General features: G+C 36.6%; 1 long non-coding RNA gene across 2 annotated transcripts in view; it reads right to left on the bottom strand.

Annotated features, from left to right (window-relative positions):
• The window catches only part of LOC137498419 (uncharacterized), a 46,891-nt gene that overhangs the window by 17,036 nt on the left and 17,022 nt on the right, over window positions 1-12,833 (bottom strand). The window contains exon 2 of one of the 2 annotated variants that reach the window (XR_011017795.1): window positions 3,440-3,633. The exons of the other annotated variant lie outside the window; for it this stretch is intronic. This is a non-coding gene — a long non-coding RNA (uncharacterized lncRNA). The remainder of the gene's footprint in view (window positions 1-3,439; window positions 3,634-12,833) is intronic. 2 annotated transcript variants of the gene reach the window in all.

The following is a 12,833-nucleotide window of genomic DNA, read 5'->3' as shown; positions in this document are numbered from 1 at the left end:
TGGTGAGCTTATGGCATAAGTTACTGCAAGTCTTCGTGCAACAGTTCATTTTTAAAATTAATTTCATTCAATTTTTCTTTTGCTTCCGTAAGTTCAGATGTTGTTAAAACGCCGTTACGTCACGTTTTTCATCTTAATAAATAGCTGTTCTAATTTGTATTTTATGAAATGATTATTAATGATCCTTAAATTCCAAGTTAGTGTACTTAATGATTTGTGTTCCGTTCACCTCACCCCTGGGAGTTTTTTGAGTCTCATTACGCATTATTATTATTATTATTATTATTATTATTATTATTATTATTATTATTATTATTATTATTATTATTATTATTAATTATCTACTTTTGTTTCCAAGCCATAAGCTTGAAGACTGGCGCCCTTGGGATACTGTTTATGGAGAAACAATGACATATCATTTATTTATTTTAATATTAAAGTGACCCGCCACGTTATAATTTTGTCATTCATCTGTGGGCCAAGTGGGTACGTCACAATGTCTAGTGACAAGGCGTATCATTTAAAGTTATAACTACCAAAGATTTAACTGCAAAAGATTCGTCTGCCAGGTTGTGATTCTTCAATACCTACAGAAAGGAGTTCTGAAAATAAAATGATAACCCTACTGAAACTTTATGTAATAAAACACAGGCATATAGTGAGCAAAAGCGTACATTCATGTGAGGCAACTGTTGTACATCATGAGGTGGACCTGCTGCGTCGGCCAAAGACAACGGACTGATAGAGATCATGTACGACCAGGAGAAGGGAGGGAATAATGTAAGCTTTTGCTCACTATATGCCTGTGTTTTATTACATAAAGTTTCAGCAGGATTATTTTATTTTCATTACTCCTTTCTGTAGATATTTAAGAAGTACAATAAGGAATGTATGTGTTTTTCTGTTTTAAAGACCAATCAGTAGTTTTAAGCACTATTTTCTGATTGTAGTGCACACAGTACATGTTTGTCATTTTAAGGAATCTTAAGTGTTTGGCTACTCTTATTGCCTATATATGTATTTCAATCCATGCTAGAAATAAGCAGCTGAAGATATCTTAATGAGACAAAACATATCCTGAAAATATTTTTTGATGGCAATATAATTTAATCAAAAATGTGATTAGAATATGTATTGAAAAGGTGGAAACCTCCCATCTTTTATTTCAAATTAAGTGGTATGTTCCGAGCTGTCAGTGGAGAGATGGCATGGAGCAACATTAGTAGATTAATAAGCTTGAGTGGAACTTTTTAAAGTAGGAGAGGTCATAATATGAAGATAAAATTGGAATTCAAGGACAAATTTGGCAAAATATTAATTTATATTAAGAAGTTCTTTGAAAACTTCTAAGAAGAGACTAGTTAATTTATAGGGATATGCCACCTGGGCTATAGTCCTAAATGCAGATCATTGATTTTGTTGTCTCACAAAATTATTTTCAGTCATGTTCTTACAAGAGGCAAAGTATTTTTGCATTCCTATCATCACATTGTCACCCATATTTTTTGATACCAGTTTCCAATTGTTGGTAAAAAAAGCCAGCCAGCTTCCACATAAGGTACGTGCTTACTGCTCAGGAAACCACAGTATTCAAATGACCAACTTCAGCTGCAAATTCTGTGATCTTGCTTTCAAGCTCCATAGTGGATACTTTTATTACAACTGAAGGGAAAGACCAAGCAAGAGAAGTCAACACACTCCCCCTGCCAACAAATGCTGATGCCTGTCCACATGACAAAGCTGGGAAGCAGAAATGGTCACATCAGAAGCTGAGAAGAAATGGAAAATTAGAATTGGTAAGGACAGAGCCTATATATTTGAAGACATGAGTGCATGAAGACATACTGTAATTGTCTTCACATGCATCCAAGTCCCTGTTTTCTGTTTCAATCTCTTCAGATGCCAACTTGTCATTTTTATCCTACTGTGCATTCCTTCTCATAGTCCTATCTCCAAAAATATCTGTACATTATGAAAATTTTGTCCGACTAAAAGACCTTATAGATAGCTGTCTAAGTTACACGATGTACCTTTATACAACTCTGCATATTTTTTAAAAGGTGGTCTAACTGGTGTTACAATATTCAAATGAGGAAGAAGGGTTGAAATAGTTTTTCACTAATATTTAAGAAATAGCTTTAACGAATATTTTCTGTAAAAGTGTTTAATAATTTTGAATTTTTGTTATTAAACATTTGTTCATAGAATCTAGTCTGAATGTGATCATTTTCCGCAATTGGTGTTATTAACTCCGACATGGCTGTTCAGCACAACATTTATCTAATATAGCATATGGCATAATGCCAAGAGCGTGCTATGACATGTTCTGCTCACCTATTGTACGTGTTTCTATTTGACACTCATGGCTGACCTGCACTTCGTGTGATGAGGTAAGGATAGGGTGAACAGTGTGTGCACTTTTCCTACTCCTATCAAATAACACCAAGGAGTCTCCTCATGGCTTTATGCCCCTATCCAATGGACGAATTGCCATCCACAGTGTTCTTGCTCTTGTTCTTGCGGCGACTTAGAAGTTTCTTTACGTCGCATCGACTCAGATAGGTCTTATGGCGACGATGAGACAGGAAAGGGCTAGGAGTGGGAAGTAAGCAGCCGTGGCCTTAAGGGACAGCCCAGCATTTGCCTGGTGTGAAAATGGGAAACCACAGAAAACCATCTTCAGGACTGTCAACAGTGGGGAACCCACTATCTTCCACATACTGGATACTGGTCACACTTAAAAAAACTGGAGAGATATGGAATTTAATCAAGGCTCTTGCCATGCACTCAAGTGATTAGAAACTATATACCATCACCTCTCCTACCAGACCAGCCAACTTTGTGATGGTAAAAACAGGACTTGAACCAGCTAACCATAGGATCAGACTATATATCAGTCAATACTGATCTGCATTTAAGGCAGTCACCCAGGTGGCAGATTCCCTATCTGTTTTCCTAGCCTTTTCTTAAATGACTGCAAAGAAATTGGATATTTATTGAACGTCTCCCTAGGTTAAGTTTTCCAATCTCTATCTCCCCTTCCTATAAATGAATATTTGCCCAAATTTGCCCTCCTGAATTCCAATTTTATCTTCATATTGTGATCTTTCCTAATTTTCAAGACACCACTCAAACTTATTCATCTACTAATGTCATTTTACACCATCTCCACTAACGGCTCAGAACATACCACTTACAGTTCAAAAATAATAAAGGTGTTCTTTAATCCACCTAGTCAATACTTTATTTCCACTTATAGTGGTTACATAAACACAATAACACTTATTTGGGACATGTTTCGCTCTCAATTTAAAGCATCTTCAGCCTAAAATAATCTTCAAAAGTACATATAATATTATATATGGAAGCTAAAAGATTAGCTAGTTACTAAAATTGATACATAAAATGTGAATATCGATACATAAGCACAAAAACTTACGTCATATATACAAGATGTTCAAGGCCGCTGCTCAAGTCTTAAGCATGAAGGTAGTAAAACATTCAAAGGTAGATACACGTAAAGGCGAAGCTGAAGCATCAGTTGAATTATTGTAGAAGTGGCCCTTTGTACCAGTAGGAAATATTGTCAGAGACCTTGTCGAGAAATGCCAGTAGATGCTGGGATAATGTTCTCTGCAAGAGATGGAAAGGAAGTATTAAGATGGTGAACAAGGAAAGAATTCTTTTTATGTTAGTTAGAATAGATGTGGACTTACATGTTTGTTGAAAGTTGTTACTTGTTATCTACCGTCGAGTTGGTAGCCACCCTTCTGTTGGCTCTGAGTCTCTCATTGTAACTGTGCTGCAGAGGTGGTAGTGAACACGGAGGGGAAGGAATGGAGGAGCATGGAAGGGTGGAGAGGATGGGGGAGTTAACTGTGATGAGGTTTATAACATGTAACATACCACTTAGTCGAGCAGCTCGTCTCCTTTCTTCCAAGTCTTCCCAGCCCAAACTTTGCAACGTTTTTGCAATGCTCCTCTTTTGTCGGAAATCATCCAGAGCAAATGAGCTGCCTTTTCTTCAGATTTCTTCCAGTTCTTTAATCAAGTAATCCTGGAGAGGACCACATACACTGGAACCAAACTAGTTGGGGTCTTACCAGAGACTTATATGCCGTCTCCTTTACATCTTTACTACAACCCTTAAATACCCTCATAACCATGTGCAGAGATCTGTACCCTTTATTTACAATCCCATTTACGCGATTACCCCAATGAAGATCTTTCCTTATATTAACACCTAGGTACTTACAATGGTCCCCAAAAGAAACTCACCCATCAACACAATAATTAAAACAGGAGTTTATTTGTGAAACTCGCAACCTGACTTTTAAACCCATTTATCATCATACCATTGCCTACTGTCCATCTCAACATGATCAACGTCATTTTGCAGTTTCTCACAATCTTGTAACAGAACTTTTTTTATTACTCTATACAGAACTAGCAAGATACCCATGCTTCGCTACGGTATTATACTGAAATTTATAATTGAATGCTTATTATTTTATATATAATCCGCCGTAATTCGCGATCTGACTCGTTTTCTGAGAGAATCCGTCAAAATTCGCGATCTGACTCGTTTTCTAATAGATAACGGCAAGTTTCCTCCCATTTTTCAATCTTTCCTTCTATCAATCGATTTCGTACTTCCCGGGCAAGGTCCAGTTATTCCACCCGGTCAGTTGGGTCCCTAAATCTTTGCCATCTTTTCCTATAAGCATTTTTAATATGGATCAAATCGTTCAGGAGATCCAGCTTGGTATCTTGGGTACCTTGGCGGTACTGAACCCGCGGCCGGACTGCATTCTTAGTCATTACCCGTCCAGGACATTTGACGACGGTCCAGATCATCATTATTATTATTATTATTATTATTATTATTATTATTATTATTATTATTATTGATGTTCTGGACCCCACAGCAAGATGCAAGACCGCTACTTGGCGGTAAATTACATCTGCTGCCATTGTCATTGTTGAGAATGTGACCAGCACTACTGTCGCGCGTAGACAAGTGTGCGGGATTTCTGGCGATACGAATGACATACTTCCATGCATTATTGACCTTATTATAGAGGTGAACAATTGGACGGTCAATCTCATTCCTATCGTTTATTTCAAATGTTTTTAAATTTTTATTTATATGCCAGGAGAATCTACTGTAATCTAAGAACGTTCTACGAAGGAAAAGATGGCTCTTGAAAACGAGCCCAGGAAAGATTAAAAATGATTGGTTTATGATCGGAATAAGTATATCGAAAATCTACAGCCTGTTTCCAGTCATTCGACAGGGTCAGGAATGGAATGAAGCCCCCATCTAGCGGCGACAATAGGAATTGTGCCGGCTGCAGAAGCCTGTTGAACTCCTCTGGGACAATGATTAATGAATGACAAATGAAATTAAACTATATTGGACAGTGTTGCTGGAATGAATGATGACAGGGAAAACAGGAGTAACTGGAGAAAAACCTGTCCCGCCTCCCTTTTGACCAGCACGAATGTCACATGGAGAGACCAGGATTTGAACCATTGAACCCAGCTGTGAGAGGCCGGCATGCTGCCGCCTGAGCAACGGAGGCCGCTTATAAAAACATTATGAACAGTAAAATCAATTGGTCTCACCTTCTTTTACACCTCACCTCCGTTACGTTTATTTACCCCCCCCCCCTAAAAAAACCTAAAAGGCGTGTTTCTTTACGTTTAAAGAAGATTCCAATCACTAATGTTCACGTCTGTTACCTTCAGTTTTGAGGTATAAATAATTCACTTTTTTTCACTTTCACACTTCTCCTCCCCCCCCCCTCCCCCAAGTGAATTTTCCGGCAAAAAATACTTGTTTCTGTAATAGTAAAGGATCTTCTAAATACCAATTATCACGACTCTAACTTCTTCAGTTTTTTTTTTTTGTGTTCTCATGAAAGGAATTCAACTCCTTTAAACTCCCGCCCCCCCCCCCCCAAGATGATTCCCCCAAAAACGGGTTTTCTTTGTTCTTAAAGGAGATCCAAATACGAATTTTCATGTCATTAGGCCCTAACAACTTTAGTTTTTATTAGATGTAGGCTAAGTTTTCTCATACAATTAAGTCAATTTTAAATTCTTTCACCTCCCCCCCCCCACCCCATTCATTGGATTTTCCGAGAATACATGTTTCTTTACTTTTAAAGGAGATTCCAAATGTCAAATTTCACGTCTGTAACATCTTCATTTTTGAGAGAACAGTAGCATAATTAAAATAATTCAACACCATTTTCAGTCACATTTACCCCCCCCCCCAAGTGGTATTTCCGAAAACTATAAATACACGTTTCTTTTTTTTTAATAGAGATAAAAAATACCATTTTTCACTTCTGTAACATGTTAAGTTTTTGAGATATACTGTAGAAAATCTTATTTTAAAATTTCACCCCTTTTCAGTTCCCCTTAAGTGGAATTTCCAGAAACAAATCACATATGTTTCCTTACACTTACAGGAGATTCCAAATACCCACTTTCTACGTCTGTAACATTTTACGTTTCTCAGATATTCTGTAGATATAATCTTTCAAAAATTCACCCTAGTTTGTCATTCCTGTTTAACCGCCATTAACTGGATTTTCCAAAAACAAAAAATACATGTTTCTTGATTGTTAAAGGAGATCCCATATACAAATTTTCAGTTCTGTAATATCTTCAGTTTCTGAGATATATGTATCCTCATTAAATGCATTCAAACCATTATTCACGCTTTTACACCCCACCTATTGGGATTTACAGAAAACAAAAAAATGCGTGTTCCTTTAGTTTTAAAGGAGATTCTAAATACCAATTTTTACATCTGTAAACTTTTAAAGTCTTAAGATGTAGACACACTAATTTTAAAAGTTCACCCCCCCTTTTCACCTCACCATTATTTGGATTTTCCAATAACGAAAAGATACCTGTATCTTTATTTTTAAAGTACATCCCAAATACCAATTTTCATGTCTGTAATATCTTTAGTCTGAGATATAAGTATACTCATTAAAGGCATTCAACCAATTTTTCACCCCTTATCACCCCTCCTATTGGGATTTTCCAAAAACAAAAAAATACGTGGTTCTTTATTTTTAATGGAGATCAAAAGTATCAATTTTCAGGTCTGTAATATCTTCAGTTTCTGAGATATAAGTACCGGTGTCCTGATTAAAGGCATTCAACCCCCTTTTCACCCTTTTTCACCCCTCCTTTTAGGATTTTCTGAAAACAAAAAAAATACGTGTTTCCTTATTTTTAAAGAAGATTCTAAATAACGATTTTTACATTTGTAAACTTTTAAAGTTTTGAGATATAGATACACTTATTTTGAAATTTCACCCTACTTTCTCAACCCCTTAGCGACAGAATATCCAAAAATCCTCTCTTAGCGAGCACCTACATCTTAATATGAATGTATCCCCAAAATTTCATTTCATTATGTCCAGTAGTTTTGGCTCGGCAATGATGTATCAGTCAGTCAGGACAAGCTATTTTATATATATACTAGCAAGATACCCGTGCTTCGCTACGGTATTATACTGAAATTTATAATTGAATGCTTATTGTTTTAGATATATAATCCGCTGAAATTCGCGATCAGACTCGTTTTCTGCGAGAATCCACCGAAATTCCCGATCTGACTCGTTTTCTATTAGATTACTGCACGTTTCCTCCTATTTTTCAATCTTCCTTTCCAGGAATCGATTTCGTACTTCCCGGGCTAGGCTCAGGTATTCCTCCCGGTCAGTTGGGTCCGTAAATCTTTGCCATCTTTTCCTATAATCATTTTAATATGTATAAAATCCTTCAGAAGATCCGGCGTGGTGTCATATTGGGTGCTTTGGCGGGACTGAACCCGCGGCCGGACTGCATTCTTAGTCATTACCCGTCCAGGAGCCGTTTCCAGCGCGGTCCGCACATTTGACGACGGTCCGGAACATTATTATTATTATTATTATTATTATTATTATTATTATTATTATTATTATGTGTTGCTGGAATGGCTGATGACAGGGAAAACCGGAGTATCCGGAGAAAAACCTGTCCCGCCTCCGTTTTTTCCAGCTCGAATGTCACATGGAGTGACCGGGATTTGAACCACGGAACCCAGCTGTGAGAGGCCGGCGCGCTGCCGCCTGAACAACGGAGGATACTTATAAGTACATTAAGGACAGTAAAATTAATAGGTCTCACCTCCTTCTACACCCCACAGCCGTTAAGTTTATTTACCGCCACCCTCACCCCGCCACCCCCACAAAAAAAATTACAAGAAGGCTTGTTTCTTTATGTTTAAAGGTGATTCCAAACACCAATGTTCACGTCTATTGCCTTCAGCTTTGAGATATAAGTATCCCCATAAAAATAATTTACTTTTTTCACTTCATTTCACACTACTCCCCCCCCCTTAAGTGAATTTTCCCGCAAAAATACTTGTTTCTTTAATAGTAAAATATCTTCTAAATACCAATTATCACGACTAACTTCTTCAGTTTTTGATTTATGTGTCCTCATGAAAGGAATTCAACTCCTTTACACTCCCACCCTCCAAGATGGTTTTCCCCACCAAAAGGCGTTTTTTTTTTTGTTTTTTTTTTTTTTGTTTTTAAAGGAGATCGAAATACGAATTTTCACGTCTGTAACAACTTTAGTTTTTATTAGATGTACGCATTCTCATACAATTAAGTCAATTAAATTTTCAATTCTTTCACCCCCCCCCCCCTTCATTGGATTTTCCGAGAATACGTCTTTACTTTTAAAGCAGATTGCAAATATCAAATTTCACGTCTGTAATATCTTCATTTTTGAGATATCAGTAGCCTAATTAAAAGAATTCAACACCATTTTCAGTCACTTTTACCCACCCCCCACCACCCAAGAGGTATTTCCGAAAACTAAAAATACACGATTCGTTATGTTTAATAGAGGTAAAAAAATACCATTTTTCACTTCTGTAACATGTTAAGTTTTTTTAGATATACTGTAAAAATTCTCATTTTAAAATTTCACCCCTTTTGAGTTCCCCTTAAGTGGAGTTTCCAAAAACAAATCACCTATGTTTCCTTACATTTACATTAAAGGCATTCAACCCATTTCTCACCGTTTTACACCCCTCATATTAGGATTTACAGAAAACAAAAAAATACATGTTCCTTTATTTTTAGAGGAGATTCTAGCTACCATTTTTTACATCTGTAAATTTTAAAGTTTTAAGATGTAGACACACTCATTTTAAAAATTTCACCCCCCCCCCATTTCACCCCCCAATATTTGGATTTTACAAAAACGAAAAAATACGTGTTTCTTTACTTTTAAAGTAGATACAAAATACCAATTTTCAGGTCTGTAATATCTTCAGGTTCTGAGATATAAGTAGCCTCATTAAAGGCATTCAACCCCTTTTTCACCCCTTTTCAAGATTCCTATTGCGATTTTCCGAAAACAAAAATATACGTGTTTCTTTATTTTTAATGAAGATTCTAAATACCTATTTTTACATCTGTAAACTTTAAAAGTTTTGAGATATAGATGCACTGTTTTTAAAAATTCACCCCCCTTTTCACCCTCCCATTAATTGGATTTTTCAAAAACAAAAAAATACGTGTTTCTTTATTTTTAAAAGAGATCAAAAGTACCAATTTTCAGGTCTGTAATATCTTCAGTTTCTGAGATATAAGTACCGGTATTCTGATTAAAGGCATCAAACCCCATTTTTTACCGTTTTTCACCCCTCCTATTGGGATTTTCTGAAAACAAAAAAATACGTATTTCCTTATTTTTAAAGGAGATTCTAAAATACCAATTTTTACATCTGTAAACTTTCAAAGTTTTGAGATATAGATACACTCATTTTAAAATTCCAACCCCCTTTTCACCCCCTTAGCGAAGGAATATCCAAATATCCTTTCTTAGCGAGCACCTACATCTTAATATGAATCTATGCCCAAAATTTCATTTCTTTATGTCCAGTAGTTTTGGCTCGGCGATGATGAATCAGTCAGTCAGTCAGTCAGTCAGGACAAGCTATTTTATATATATATATATATATATATATAACATCTGCAAAAAGCCTTATCTCTGATTCCACTTCTTTACTGATATGTATATATTTAAGAAAACAAAGGTCAAATAATACTGCCTTGAGGAATTCCCCCTCTTATTTATTACAGGGTCAGATAAAGCTTCATCTACTCTGAGTTCTATTTTTTTAGAAATATAGCCACCCATTCAGTCACTCTTGTTTAATTCAGTTGGACTCATTTTTGCCAGTAGTCTCCCATGATCTGCCCTTTCAAATGCCTTAGATAGGTCAATTGCAATATAGTCCATTTGACCTCCTGAATCCGAGGTACAGTATCTTCTGGAATCCTACAAGTTGAGCTTCAGCAGAATAACCTTTCCTAAACCCAAACTGCCTTCTATCGAACCAGTTATTAATTTTGCAAACATCAGAAAGAATGCTTTCCCAAAGCTTACATGCAATGCATGTCAAACTGACTGGCCTGTAATTTTCAGCTTTATGCCTATTGCCCTTTCCTTTATACAAAGGGGCTACTATAGCAACTCTCCATTTATTTGGTGGAACTCATTCATGCAAACAGTACTTCTAATATGGTACTATATCCCAAACCATTGTCTTTAGTATATCCCCTGAAATACTATCATTTCTAGCTTCTTTTCCAGTTTTCAACTTTTGTTATATAAATGTTAAACGTCCTGATATAGCTATGATCGGCCACCATGGTACTCGTGTTGCCCGGCTGAGCGACCCTGGAAAAAAAAAAAACCCCACTATCACTGCTGTCATATCAGTGATTTCAAGCAAGGAGGCACCGACTACATCATCTGGCGAGCCAGCTGATCGCATTGACAGTAAACTCTGTGGGAAGACCTGTACCAGAAGGGGTATTAATATACATTTGACCAGGAGTCATGCAACATCCAAAACAGGAAAAAAGGAAACAAAAGTATTTATACCAGTTAACTCAATAATATTACAATCAACATCTTAATGCAATTCACTCTGTGCAAAGATCACATGACATTTCCTGCACTTACAATGATTAAACTTTTTAGGTTCCACCTATTCAATAATGTTGTCTAGACGTAATTACAACATTCTAAATTTATTCAGGACTAGTTTTGATGCATTTTTGAGTCATCCTCAGCTGTACAAAGGACATGGAAAACAGGCTATTTCCTGGACTATTGACCTTAATGAAATACAGTCATTTTTCTAGTATTTCCTGTGACCAATATTCCTGAGCATGATTTGTATGCTTCTAAAGTAAATGATCAGGACAAATTGTTTATAAATGATACATTTGACTGCAGGATTAGTATAGAAGAGGTGGCTAAAGCAATACATAAAATTGTGGAGCACACAGCAGCTGGACCAGGCCATGTATTAGTGCGTGCGATCAAGGACGAGATAGCTTACATCACAGCTGCTATTGCTTCCAGAATGCTCAGTATCGAGAAAGTTCCCGATTGTTTCAAAAATACTGAACTATTCTTATACTCAAACAAGGTGACCCAACACAAGTTTGAAATTGGCACCCAATCTCAATCTGTTCTATTGTTCACCGTGTCATTGAGGAAATATTTTCTTCTCATATTAGGAATTATATTGTCTAATCAAGATCAGAGTGGTTTCATACCATCGCCCGGCACACATAGTGCTTTGGTACTGCCGTTTGCTCCAAATAGCCAACGCAGTGGCCTCCACGGTATGTGCTAGCCATGCGTCTTGGTGGTTGTGCTATTTACCAACTGATGAGCCCAACTTAGCACACTGGAGTGAAACGCTGGCAACCAGGAATGAGTTAGCTGGAAAATTTATAATGTCCAATAACGGACCATTTATATTGGTATTATAAATTGACTCATTCGGGACAAATATTTCAGGTTCCCTATGGGAATCAACATCTATATCAATACATATTAACACCTCTTTTTCTGCCATTCTTTCTGAAGTGAAATCTAAAATGAAGGGTGCACATACTGTCCTATTAGACATCACAAAACCATTTGACAACATTGGACACAATCACCATCGGAAAACACTATTTTCATGGAATACCGTTGAAACCTACCAATGTTTTAATGGCTTTGCAGGAAGCAAATCAAACACATTCAAACTGCCAGTGGAAGATCTAAACCAATTCACACAAGAGGTGTGCTGCAAGGATCACCACTGTCTCCAGTTTTGTATAACTTTGCAACAGACCATGTTAGAAGAGTTAACTGAGGAAACACTATCAAAACATTATTGCTTTCCCTCAACATCCCACATATCTAATCTTTCTTTCATGGGTTTTGCTGATGACACTTATTGGTGAATGTATAGAATCTGCACTGGAATTAACCAGAAACCACAATTGAATGATTTCAAGAAATAAGCTTATCAGTTAATGCGAACAAGTCTGTCTGTATTAACATTAACAACGTTGAACAATTCGAAGATCCATTGTACACATCTGATGCCAATATTATTCCAGTCCTTAAAACCTGAGAAGAAATCAGTTATCTTTGAGTGTATTTCATGAGTGAGTTTGCATATAATGGACCCTCTGAAATTAACTACCTTAATTCTAAATTAGATATACTCACATCTTTGCTCTTACTGCACAGTCTGACCAAATATTTCACATACTAAATTCCTCTGTATCACCAACTCTTATATCCTTCCCAAACAACTCGTCCAGAACTGATTCCTACAGGTTTTCTATCTGATATAGACGAGCTAATCAAGAATGCAGCTAAAGAAATAATACAACTTCCAGCTGACACACCTGATGTCATGGTTTATTCTAGAGAGAATGTTAAAGGTT

This window comes from Anabrus simplex, chromosome 2 (assembly GCF_040414725.1).
Source record: "Anabrus simplex isolate iqAnaSimp1 chromosome 2, ASM4041472v1, whole genome shotgun sequence".
NCBI classification, from domain to species: Eukaryota; Metazoa; Arthropoda; class Insecta; order Orthoptera; family Tettigoniidae; genus Anabrus; species Anabrus simplex.
The sequence above is the reverse complement of the archived record's forward strand: the minus strand, read 5'-3'. Positions and strand labels throughout refer to the sequence as shown.